Source organism: Oppia nitens, unplaced genomic scaffold (genome assembly GCF_028296485.1).
Source record: "Oppia nitens isolate AA-2021 unplaced genomic scaffold, nextdenovo-longstitch-racon4-pilon3 scaffold14_pilon_pilon_pilon, whole genome shotgun sequence".
Classification (NCBI taxonomy): domain Eukaryota; kingdom Metazoa; phylum Arthropoda; class Arachnida; order Sarcoptiformes; family Oppiidae; genus Oppia; species Oppia nitens.
Window position 1 is genome coordinate 415,001 of NW_026533193.1, and position 15,000 is coordinate 430,000.

Below are 15,000 nucleotides of genomic sequence, written 5' to 3' on the forward strand. Positions count from 1 at the left end.
TATAATTTTTAAACACAAATAGAGATTAGAAAATCCATTAAAAGACTAAAAGTTTTTTTTTATTTTTTAATTTCCGAGACAAACAATATGGTTGTTATATAAAAATATAATACAATATAATAAATAGCAAAAAAAATGATAAAATGATAAAATTTAAAACAATATGACACTTAAGTTATTAGACAATTATTTACTTAGAAATTATAAATGTTATAAAAATATATAAATAACAAAAATTTTTCATTAAAAGTATACTTCAAAAAATAAATCGAAATTTTAAAAAATAATATTTAATAAAATGTTTTTTTTTGAGTTTAAAATAAAATAATAATAAATTTAAAAAACTTACAAAATTTTTATGACTTATTTAAATAATATGATGTTTTAATTAAAATTGTTATTTTTAATTAAATTACTCCCTAAACAATTTGATGATAAATAATTATCAATAATAAATTTTTAATAAACTTTAAACTCATTGATAATTTTAAAATTAACATTAATTTCAATTTACAAATGTATAATAAAATCACATAATTTTAAAACATTTAAAATAAAATTATTATTGATTTTGTTTTGTTTTGTTGTTTTTTGTTTTAAATAATTATTTTTGATAAAATTTTTAAAAATCAATTCAATAATAAAAAAATATATTTATAATTAAAAAGCACTTTAATTTAATTTGATTATATATATAAAATTATTTATTCAATATAAAGTATATATATTTAGAAAATTTTAAATTATTTTTTTTGTTGTTGATATTAATTATTATTGATTTTTGTTTTTCACAATTGATGTTGAATTGCACTCACATTTAATTACATTTAAAAATACCAATTAATATATAATATAATTATATATATAAAACTAAACATTACTTAACAAATTGTCACAATTTATTTATAGTATAAATAAAATATGTGTCTATTTTGTTAAATAATAAAAATATTATTATTAGAAACATTTTTTTTAAAAAAATAGATATTCAATATATTATACTATTATTATTATTATTTATTATAAACATATTGATAATAATAATTTTAAAATAAATATATCTTTAAAATAAATAAATTTTTTGAAAAAAATGATTATTTAGTAAATTATAAATAATTTAATATAATTTATTTTACTAAAAAAAATTATAGTTAATGTTGTTTTATAATATGATGATATTTTTTTTGTTGTTGTTGATATATATATAAAATATTTATACTATATATATATACTATAGTTAGTAAATTATTTAATGTTATTACACTATAAATTTGATATATATATTATAATATTTATATATTAAAATAAAAAAATTTTTTTTAAAAAACATTAAATCATATACACACACACATATGGCAAACTATGGCATTAATAAAAATGATTATAAATGATTATGATTTATATATATATATATATTTATATTTAATAATTTCAATAATAATCATAATCATAAAATGTTATCAACAATAAAAAAAATAAAAATAAAATAAAAAATAAAAACACGCATACATTTATTTTATTTTTGATATACAGTATATTATAGTTTTTATCTATATATATATTTTTGTATCAATGATTATACCATGTTCAATTTATTTATATTTTATATATATATATATATATAGTGATGACGATATATGATTTAATGATAAAACATTTTATAAAAACAAAATTTGTTTATAGCATCAAATAATAAAATAATAATAATAATAATGTTACTAATATAAATTTATAATATATATATATATATATATATATATATATTTAACAATCAAATATTACTAAATAAAAATTATAAAACTTATTTTATTAGTTTACTAAAAATTATTATTATTTAGTTTTAATAAAAAAACGATAAAACTATATATATTTTTATTATTCATAATTCATGTTTATATTATTAATTGATGCGTTCATATCAAATGTTTATACAGTTTTCAAGTTATTTTTCAACAATTATTATTATTATTATTATATTTAGTATATATATATATATATATAAACCACTCATTAGTTTTGTCCCTCATTTCCTGATAAGTCATGTGTTTATAATATACTACAGTATTATTAGATATTATTATTAATAATAATAATACAGTATTTACTGTACTCTGAAATCTATGTGTTTATTAAAATACAGAATATTCTTATCTCTATTTATTTCATTATCTCTCTCTCTCTCTCTCTTTAGTTATTTATTTCTCAGTTTCATTCATTATATATATATATACAGTATATATATATATATATATTATATATACATATAATTATAGTATACATATAAATGTGTTTAGTATAGTGTGATTAGTGACTACTCTCTCTCTCTCTCTCTCTCTCTCTCTCTCTCTCTCTCTCTCTCTCTCTCTCTCTCTCTCTCTCTCTCTCTCTCTCTCTCTCTCTCTCTCTCTCTCTCTACATACATACATATATTACATGTTTAATATACAGTAAAGTCAACTGTTTTATAATGAGAGAGAGAGAGAGAGAGAGAGATAGCGAGAGAGAGAGAGAGAGAGAGAGATGTTTTTGTTTACACAATAGTAGTCATCAAAAGTAGTCGACACATAAAAAACAGTGTTTGATATGTTATAGTTTTTTTAGACATATATATACAGTATATACACTTACATAGGGGGTGGGAGAGGAGGACATAATGATAGAGAGAGAGAGAGAGAGAGAGAGAAATGTTGATAAAAAAAATCACATAACAGTATCTTAATTTTTGTTTCGTTACAGTTAACACTGTATATAGTGTTATACATACATACATATACTGTATCTAAAAATTTTATTTCATAGATAAGATAGACATAGACATAGATGTCTCATCACTGAATAAAACATATATATAGTTTCTACTGTATATATATATACATGTATTTTTCATGGGTCATGGGTCTCCCTATTATACAGTAAAAACTAGATACTGGTGGTGTATATCATTTAGATAATATAGTGTATATACAGTATATACTGTATATTAATCACATTGGCTTAATGTGTGTTAAACCTACTGTTAAATGTTTTATTTCAATTTATATATATATATACTGTATATACTGTAGTATATTGTTGATGAAAAATACAGTATATACTGAGTATATATAAGGATAATATAATATTAAATTAGTGCTAATATTTAAAAAAATTAAAAACTTAAACATATTCATAGATATTACTATTGATTAAAAAAGTTATTTTGAAAATATATAATATAATTATTTAAAAAAAATAATAAAATAATTATTTTGTTTTTCATATACATATATAACTAAAACTAAATAAATATTGTTTTTCATAGTTTATTTATAACAATAATAATTTAATTAAAAAAAAATTATAACATGTGTTACAGAGGGAAAATAATAATAATAATAATAATAATAATGAAAATAAAATATTTTTTAATTTTTTGTTGTTGTTGTCAAATTTGGCAAAAACAATTTAATTAACATTTTATTATCAAATACAGCTTGCTATGCATTTTATATATGTTATTTTTTTTAAAAAAAAACATTAATTATTATTATTATGTAAATTAACATTTTTGATAACAACTATGCATAAGCACTATCTTAAATATACACATACAACTATATACATATATACATACATACATACATACATACATACATACATACATACATACATACATACATACATACATACATACATACATACATACATACATACATACATACATACATACATACATACATACATACATACATACATACATACATACATACATACATACATACATACATACATACATACATACATACATACATACATACATACATACATACATACATACATACATACATACATACATACATACATACATACATACATACATACATACATACATACATACATACATACATACATACATACATACATACATACATACATACATACATACATACATACATACATACATACATACATACATACATACATACATACATACATACATACATACATACATACATACATACATACATACATACATACATACATACATACATACATACATACATACATACATACATACATACATACATACATACATACATACATACATACATACACATACATACATACATACATACATACATACATACATACATACATACATACATACATACATACATACATACATACATACATACATACATACATACATACATACATACATACATACATACATACATACATACATACATACATACATACATACATACATACATACATACATACATACATACATACATACATACATACATACACATACATACAAACACATACACACACATACACACACATACATACACATACATACACATACATACATACACATACACACACACACACACACATATATATATATATATATATATATATACAAATTGATTATTCATGTAGGAGTCAATGCAATGTTATATTTTAATAAAAATTATGTTTTTTTTAATTTAATATATAATTTGCATTATGTCTAAAAAGTTGTTTATTAAAAATTAAATTTAATTAGCAGTACACAAATATATAGTAAAAAAAATTAATGTTTATTTTAGTTAAATATTAATCAATTAATTATTTATATATATATATTTAGATAGTATATAACATCATATTGACATTAAAGTTTACTTTGACAATTTTATTTATGATAATAATTTATTATAAATTATACAGCAAATTATGGTTAATTTGTTTAATAAATTTAAAAAAAATTAATTACGGTATATATATATATATATATTGTATACAACAACACACAAAAAAACAAACAGTAATTTTTAAAAAAAAATAAATAAATTTCTAATATAGTAGACAATAATAATATACTAGCAATTTATAATTAATAGATTAAATGACTTGAAATAAATGAAAATTAAAAAACAAAATAAAAATAATATATTAATATTTTTTTCTGATAATATATTAATATTTTTTTTCTGACACAAACATAAAGTTAATTATAATATACATTATTAAATATCAAACGGGGGCAACTGCAAAACATGTATGTGTCAATTATCTGACTTTTTAATTATATATTAGTGTATAAATGTTTTAATAATAAATATTATATATATATATATATATATATATATATATATATAATTAATTATTGATATTATTTACAAACTAATTATTTTTTTATTAATCAATTTAAAAACAAACAAATAAAATTAATAAAATTAAAGCTATTTATTTACAATATATTATGTAATTGTAGTAAAAATATATTACTATTTTATATGATATAATTATAGTACTATAATCTCATATATATATATAATTAGTTATATATAACTATATATATTGTAAGGCAAGTGGGGTTATCACGGGTATATTTTATATGTGAACACTATGAGTGTCCACTAACCCGTGATGTAAACCCTACTATTACTTAAAGATTAAGCCCTTACGTTGCTCTGTACGTACCAGCATTGTCATCTCTATCGGTGTGTGGCTTAAGGAGCGAGCGGATCTCCTATCACTGGTTGTGTACAAAGCTATATGTGTTGATTTGTGTAGTATTTAGACGACCGACTGTTTTAATTTATGCTGTTCCTTGCATAAACTATCCGTATAATACTACCGTACGGATATCCAACTGATTTGTACAAAGTCTAGTTTAAGGTCTGTTTGGTAAACATGTTTTCCTTGATATCTCCATAACCACTTGTCCTACTGGTCTCCAACATGTACCATTGGCATCAGTACATAAAACCCGATTTCCAGTTATCGATGACCTTGACATTGTATAGATGACCTTGACCTTGGACGTGTGACCTTGACCTTGGTCGTGTGACCTTGACCGTGGACGAGTGACCTTGACCTTGGACATGTGACCTTGACCTTGGACATGTGACCTTGACCTCTGACCTCTGACCTCTGACCTCTGACCTCTGACCTCTGACCTCTGACCTCTGACCTCTGACCTCTGACCTTGGTCAGTGGACCAGGTGGTCAGTGTAACGGTTGACCAATGTGTCTGGTGACATTACTATATCTGAGTTAACCTATCATAGCGCTCACTTTTGCATAGCCTATAATAGGTTACTCAATGATAAGGTTTACTCAACGTCATCACGTGTCAACACTAGTCTTTGGTCGGACCAGTCAGATCCTACCGTGTAGCGGACACAGTACCGGAGTTCCCTTCTATATAGTATTCGCTTACGTAATAAGTGGACGACTCCCATCGACGCGGCGTTCGATTGCTATCCTTTATGTTAACTGTATCCTATAGGACTGTTGTGCCTGTAGTGAAGCCATATGTGATCCATAATACCATCCATGACGTAATCCATGGTGTACTTCCATGACTCAATCGATAATGTTATCCATGATGTAATCTTTCTTGTGGTCAGCTTTCATCAGTATAACATCGATAGTGTAATCCATGACGCAATCCAAGACCACCAGCCGCGACGAGTAAGTAATACACACAAAGTAATATGCAAATACTTTTATTTCATCTTATAAACAGTTATACATTGTAGCACTCCAAGAGAACTCCGAAGAGATCTCCGGAGAGAACTGAGAACTGATCTCAGAAGAGAACCGACTTTGGTGTCTGAAAGACACCTCTATTTATACTAAAGTGTACGTGAGAAATAATCAGGTCGTATTGAGTCAGCTTTAATCCCTGGGCGTAAACTATTCATTTTTCTGTATAACATTTCAATACATTATTTTAACTGTGAAATACAGAGTAAAAATAAAATAAAACTTTGCTTAAAAGTAGGAGTTTTCTATTCACTGTTCTGTATAACATTTCAATGCATTATTTTAACAGTGAAATACTAAATAAAAATAAAATAAAACTTTGATTAAAAATAGGAGTTTACTATTCACTTTTCTGTATAACATTTCAATGCATTTTTAAAATTGAATTTTAGAGTTTAGTATTAAGCAAACCTTAGTTTGCAAATATAATTATTTAAATAAAAATAAAACTAAGCGTTGTGTTAAATTCACTTTTGTATTGAAATAATTATAGCTTTAAAACATTAATCAGTATATCATTGCAATGGCACTGACTATCTATAACACTTCCGCCCCTTCAAGTCTGCATCTGTCCTCAGATGCGTAATTAAGAAATTACGTCTGGTTCATAACTATCCCTCATGTACACAATAGTTTACAATTAATTTTTATAAACTAATTACAAATTTCAAAATTTCATACATTACATAATTAAATTTTGAATATCTAAATTCTAACTTGTATTATAATTAATTTTTATCGATGTCCGTATGATCGTCAACGTTCTACATTTCTTTATAATCTTATTTTTAGTTGATCAACATCAAAAACATTATTAACCAATGTAATATTCGATTTCTTTTAATCATCTTCAGCTTCTTATCGGTTTATCCATTTCATAATAAACTAACTATATTTAATGTGTATACCAATGTACACTAAAACTTCTTGTTGTTGAAACTGTTTTTGGATTCTTTAAATTATGCTTCAATCAGTCTAATCAGTGGACTACGTTGAATAATTAGTGGTCTTCGTATCGACATTCATAATAAATCGACTCTATAGTCGGTATTGGATACCAATTTCTTTAAATTGCTTTAAATTGTTTTAAACCAATTTTGCAGTTATCTTCAAGTCTTCGATTATAACGTATTTACCTTTTTATTTTTCAAAAATTATAACTGTAAAATCTTTATCCAATTATTTTACGAATTTAATAAATTTTCAAATATCCATTAAAAAATATTCTTGGATTATTAAACTTCATTTTAGTTGCTTTAAATGGTTTAGCCAAATAACAGAAATCATCTGTAATACGATTTTGAATTAAGCGTTGGCTTCTTGTGCTTGATTCTTGACCCATAACTGCCAAGGGTGTCGTCTGGTTGACCATTATTATTTATTATTATTTCTTAATAACATTTTTTAATTAACAACTAATGTTAGCAATTATCTTTTTATCTCTAACTTTAAATTTAATTATTAATAATCTAAATTTAATTTTTACTAATCACGTTATAGTTTTAACAAATCAAATAGTTTAAAGTTGTGTACGATTATACATTTTACTAGGCCTAGAAATGTATTAATGTACTGACTTGTCTAACAAATGATTCCTATAACAAATTCATTTTAATAACATTTTTAACTCCTCTTATATAATTTAGAATTCTAAATAGTGATCACTTGTTTATTCTCATTATATCTCATTGAATTGCCTCTATCGGCGATCTATTCTTCTCAATATTCTGCAATTGTATAGAAAACACGTCGATCGACACAATTAAATTATTTTCTTAACTGTCATTTTCAGGGTGTTTGAATTTGCCGCCTTATAATGGTATGGGCCTACAAATTGGTTCCATAATTAAGTACAAAGACCAAGGATTGTGTAGAGACACCAAATCTACTCCTTATATGTAACATCGCGATGTCAGCGTTATAACGGAAGTTATCATCGTTAAACGCAATCATTATATTTCTTTGAACCAATTCTCTTCCATCCTCCAAATAATAATACCAAAAGCAAATACACGCGGACTTTATTAAAATACGTCTATTGGTACTAATCTTCACATCCATATATCGATAAAATTGCGATGTACAGTTTCAAATTTTCTCCGCAAATTTATTTTATTGTTGATTATATGGTGTATGCAAATGGAGGATTTAAGATTTTTTATGAAATCTTCAATGAAGTATCTGACCAACTTTATTTCGTTATGGCGCCATATCACGTCAGAACTTCATCAACAAACCATTTTACTTTACTAGGTTTGTACTCCTTCTCACTATGTCTTCATTTTTATAAATTAGGTCAATCATTAAAATCTTCTGTTTTGAAATTCCATTTCGGAGGGACGGCCCAATACATCAGCTCCGATTATTTCAAATAATAAGTGGTATCCATCAGCTGCAGCATTTCTTCATTTAACTGACATGACTCAGTTATTTAATAACTTATGATTGACTACACAGAGAGTTCAAAACTTCTTAATTTTCCAAGTTATAAAATCCTAATTGAGTTCCGGATTACTCATTGTCATGTTAATCTTGTAGGATTTGTCGTCTTAATTCTTTAGGAAGGCATAACTGTAACCTCCTATTTCTATTATCATCATAACTTATCCTATATAGAATTTCATTTTCAATAATGAATTAGCTTTTATTTTGTTGATTATTCTTTATTTTTTCTTTTAATTCTTTGCTTTATTTATCATTATCTTGTTTCTCTATTATGTTTATTGTGGGATTTATTAGTACTGGTATTACTGGTTCCCAATCGTCTGGTTTCTCGTATGGATATCTTGACAATGCGTCAGCATTGTTATGTAATTTTCCTTTCTTATATTTCACTTCAAAGTCATATTCTTTGAGTATTGTTCTCCAATGCATTAATCTTCTGTTTGGATTTTTCAAATTTCTAATATATTGTAGTGGATTATGGTCACTGTATACCACAAAATGTTCGCCTTATATGTAATGTCGATAACGTTCGACAACCCATATTATAGCCAAACATTCTTTTTCAGTGATACCATTGTTTAATTGTGCACTATTAAACATTTTACTGTTGTAGCTTATGACTATATGTTTTCCATTTTGAATCTGTCCTAATATTGCTGACATGCCATAGCCACAGGCGTCAGTGAGTATTTCAATGTGAGCATCTTCTTGATATTGTGCCAGTATAGATGCCGTTATTAATCTGTTTTTAAGTTTATCAAATGTATTCTGACATTTAATATCCCAATTAAATTTAACATCTTTGCGTAACAGATTCGTTAATGGTTCGGCTATAAATGCGTAGTCTTGTACAAATACTCGATAATAGTTTGCAAGTCCGAGAAAGCTTTGTACATCTCTAACTCTCTTAGGTATCGGGAAAGCTTTCACTGATTTGATCTTCATCTGGCTTTATTCCCTCCGATGACACTATGTGTCCTAAATATTGGTTATCCAAATACACTACGACAAACTGATACATTTCGTAAAACATTTGCATATATTGTTGAAATGTTGCCGGTGCATTGGTAAGACTAAACGGCATCACCTTAAACTTATATAAGCAATCAGGTGTTATAAATGCTGTCTTGGGTCTCACCTAGAAGTGTGTCTTAATTCATAACGTTTGTTATTTAATAGCAGTATTTGTTTGCTTTTTCTTTCTTTAATGTTAGTTGTTCTTCACGTATCTTAGGATCTAATATGTCATCAGTTTTCATTTGTGCCAAAAGCTGTTTAGTCGTCTGAACCATTTCGATATGCTAGTAACCCCAAGTCACATCAAGTGTTGTATAATAACGAGCGCCTTAAGGCGGTCTAACACTCCCGTGATTCGTCATCCGCAATTAGTCATCTATAGCAATATTGTTGTATTCTATAATTTATGCTTAATTGTTTCCCACCGTCTTTCTTTGATACCATAGTAACCAGGAAAGCAAAAGTCCTATTCTTACTTTTACGCCCTTTGCTTTCTCTCAAATCATTTTTACAATCACGTCGTATTCATTTTTAGGTCGACAGTAAGGACAGAGTTAAATTGCAAAACCGTAATAATCTTGTGATAAACAACTAGAATTCTTCCAATGTCTGTGTCGTGCTGAATGAAAACTCGTCTATGTTTGCATAATGCGAGCGATAACGTCATGAGTGCTGAAGTTTACTATTAAACCAAATCGTGTACCAACATCAAGTCCAAATAAGAGCAGGTCCAAATTAACCAGTATGTGAAATGTACCAGTAGATGGCTTCGTAGCATTCGTGTTTACATTTACTATTCTCGTGACAAGTTGTATGGTATCGTTATCATCTTATGGTCAGCCATTATTAAAATAATTACTTAATTATGTTTTAACGTAATGTGGTTGTTAAGTGTTGCCTTCATCTTGATGCTCATGCGTTTAAGTGAGCATTGAGTACATAAAATGGTTTATCAGTTCAGTATAATGTATTGAATATAAGCAGTGATACATGTATACACAGCGCTATCGGCCACTACAATAGAGTTCTATAGTTTATGATTACTTTGCTTTGTATTTTGGGAGTGCAATAGAACTATGCCTCACGTCCCATAGACTAGCGTTTTGTCATAAACTATGTGTTCGATAACATACGTGAATGTATCACCGATATACCAAATGTATAGCTATACTGATTTAACCAAATTATTTAAACGGTGTAAAAATTACCAATGTGCATTAATCAGTATATTCGATTCCACGACGAAAGGTTGATGTTCAATGTATGTATATACCAGCTACGCCCAAAGCCATATGGCTCGGACTCAGCGCCAGTCTGGTTATGTTAATCTCTTTATTCGAATTCTTTAGTACTGTCACCAAATGCGAGTGACTTTTGGTTTATACGTCTCTAGTAATTACGTATTATTCGGACATTTGGTTAGTTCATTCCAGTAGTTTGTATAACATCTGTGAATCCATCAATTTGTATTTTGTGAAAATTTGCATCCCCCAATGCTTCCACCAAATATAAGGAACATTTGGTTAAACGTATTTTGTTTCTTTTAAGATTTCGTATCCCACCAACGCTATCACCAAATGCAAGGGACATGTGGTTAAGCGTGTTGTGTTTTTTTGTGGAATATCGCATCCTCCACTGCTGCCACCAAATGTAAGGCAAGTGGGGTTATCACGGGTATATTTTATATGTGAACACTATGAGTGTCCACTAACCCGTGATGTAAACCCTACTATTACTTAAAGATTAAGCCCTTACGTTGCTCTGTACGTACCAGCATTGTCATCTCTATCGGTGTGTGGCTTAAGGAGCGAGCGGATCTCCTATCACTGGTTGTGTACAAAGCTATATGTGTTGATTTGTGTAGTATTTAGACGACCGACTGTTTTAATTTATGCTGTTCCTTGCATAAACTATCCGTATAATACTACCGTACGGATATCCAACTGATTTGTACAAAGTCTAGTTTAAGGTCTGTTTGGTAAACATGTTTTCCTTGATATCTCCATAACCACTTGTCCTACTGGTCTCCAACATGTACCATTGGCATCAGTACATAAAACCCGATTTCCAGTTATCGATGACCTTGACATTGTATAGATGACCTTGACCTTGGACGTGTGACCTTGACCTTGGTCGTGTGACCTTGACCGTGGACGAGTGACCTTGACCTTGGACATGTGACCTTGACCTTGGACATGTGACCTTGACCTCTGACCTCTGACCTCTGACCTCTGACCTCTGACCTCTGACCTCTGACCTCTGACCTCTGACCTTGGTCAGTGGACCAGGTGGTCAGTGTAACGGTTGACCAATGTGTCTGGTGACATTACTATATCTGAGTTAACCTATCATAGCGCTCACTTTTGCATAGCCTATAATAGGTTACTCAATGATAAGGTTTACTCAACGTCATCACGTGTCAACACTAGTCTTTGGTCGGACCAGTCAGATCCTACCGTGTAGCGGACACAGTACCGGAGTTCCCTTCTATATAGTATTCGCTTACGTAATAAGTGGACGACTCCCATCGACGCGGCGTTCGATTGCTATCCTTTATGTTAACTGTATCCTATAGGACTGTTGTGCCTGTAGTGAAGCCATATGTGATCCATAATACCATCCATGACGTAATCCATGGTGTACTTCCATGACTCAATCGATAATGTTATCCATGATGTAATCTTTCTTGTGGTCAGCTTTCATCAGTATAACATCGATAGTGTAATCCATGACGCAATCCAAGACCACCAGCCGCGACGAGTAAGTAATACACACAAAGTAATATGCAAATACTTTTATTTCATCTTATAAACAGTTATACATTGTAGCACTCCAAGAGAACTCCGAAGAGATCTCCGGAGAGAACTGAGAACTGATCTCAGAAGAGAACCGACTTTGGTGTCTGAAAGACACCTCTATTTATACTAAAGTGTACGTGAGAAATAATCAGGTCGTATTGAGTCAGCTTTAATCCCTGGGCGTAAACTATTCATTTTTCTGTATAACATTTCAATACATTATTTTAACTGTGAAATACAGAGTAAAAATAAAATAAAACTTTGCTTAAAAGTAGGAGTTTTCTATTCACTGTTCTGTATAACATTTCAATGCATTATTTTAACAGTGAAATACTAAATAAAAATAAAATAAAACTTTGATTAAAAATAGGAGTTTACTATTCACTTTTCTGTATAACATTTCAATGCATTTTTAAAATTGAATTTTAGAGTTTAGTATTAAGCAAACCTTAGTTTGCAAATATAATTATTTAAATAAAAATAAAACTAAGCGTTGTGTTAAATTCACTTTTGTATTGAAATAATTATAGCTTTAAAACATTAATCAGTATATCATTGCAATGGCACTGACTATCTATAACAATATATATAATATAAATATAACTTATAACACTTACCAAAAAAAAAAACAATTGTCGATTGACTTCAAGTTTCCATCAATTAAATAATTAATGGCCTAAACATACATATCTATCAATTGACAATTGAATAGATATATCCATAGGCTATAATAAGCTATGTTTTTATACTATAATAATATACTAGTATTATATAATAATAATAATAAAACCAAATTCAAACATCAATTAATATAACTAAATATATATATATAGTTATATATAACTAATTATATATATATATATTATATTATAGTACTATAATTAAATCATATAAAACAGTAATATATTTTAACTACAATTATATATTATATTGAAACTAAATAGTTTTTATTTTATTTATTTTATTTGTTTGTTTTTAAATTGATTAATAAAAAAAATAATTAGTTTGTAAACAATATCAATATCAATAATTATAATAATACTATTGTATTTAATTAGTAAATTAAATTTATTTCAACAAATATAGTATAATTAAATAAAAATTTTGTAAAATCTATAGTAAATTAAATATTATAAAAAATTTATTTATAAATTAATTTCTATTTAATAAACTAATTTTTTAAAAAAAAGTTAATTTTTAGATAAAATAATATTAATAATAATTTATTATTAGTATTAGTATTATAAATTTTTATTTATTAAATATTAGACAATAGCTATTTAATTAATAATAATTATTAATATTGATTAATGTTATTAATATTATTGTTAATTTATAAACAATAAAAAATATTTATATATAAATTTAGTTTTTTTATTGTGACTTTTAAGATCAATTGCAATAATAAAAATAATTATGAAAATAAATAAATTACTTAAATTTCATTAAAAAAATGTTAAATTAAAATATTATACGAAAATAATAACTTTTTATAATTAATTATTATTAACAGTTAACTTATTGTCAAACAATATAATACAGTAGTATTGATGATATTATTGTATAATATTATTATAAACTATAAAAATGTATATTATATAAAAAATAACATTTAATTTTTCAAAAAAAACATTATTTATTATATCTTGTATTATAAATTAGTTATCCCATAAAAAATAGTTGTGTTATAAACACTTATAAAATAAATAAATAAATATTTAATACATTTATTTTGTATTTCAACAATAGAATTTATAAATATAATAAAATAAATTGTAATTTATCAATGACAACTAAATAAATGTGTGTATGTGTGTGTATGTGTGTGTATGTGTGTGTATGTGTGTGTATGTGTGTGTATGTGTGTGTATGTGTGTGTATGTGTGTGTATGTGTGTGTATGTGTGTGTATGTGTGTGTATGTGTGTGTATGTGTGTGTGTGTGTGTGTGTGTATGTGTGTGTATGTGTGTGTATGTGTGTGTATGTGTGTGTATGTGTGTGTATGTGTGTGTATGTGTGTGTATGTGTGTGTATGTGTGTGTATGTGTGTGTGTGTGTGTATGTGTGTGTATGTGTGTGTATGTGTGTGTATGTGTGTGTATGTGTGTGTATGTGTGTGTATGTGTGTGTATGTGTGTGTATGTGTGTGTATGTGTGTGTATGTGTGTGTATGTGTGTGTATGTGTGTGTATGTGTGTGTATGTGTGTGTATGT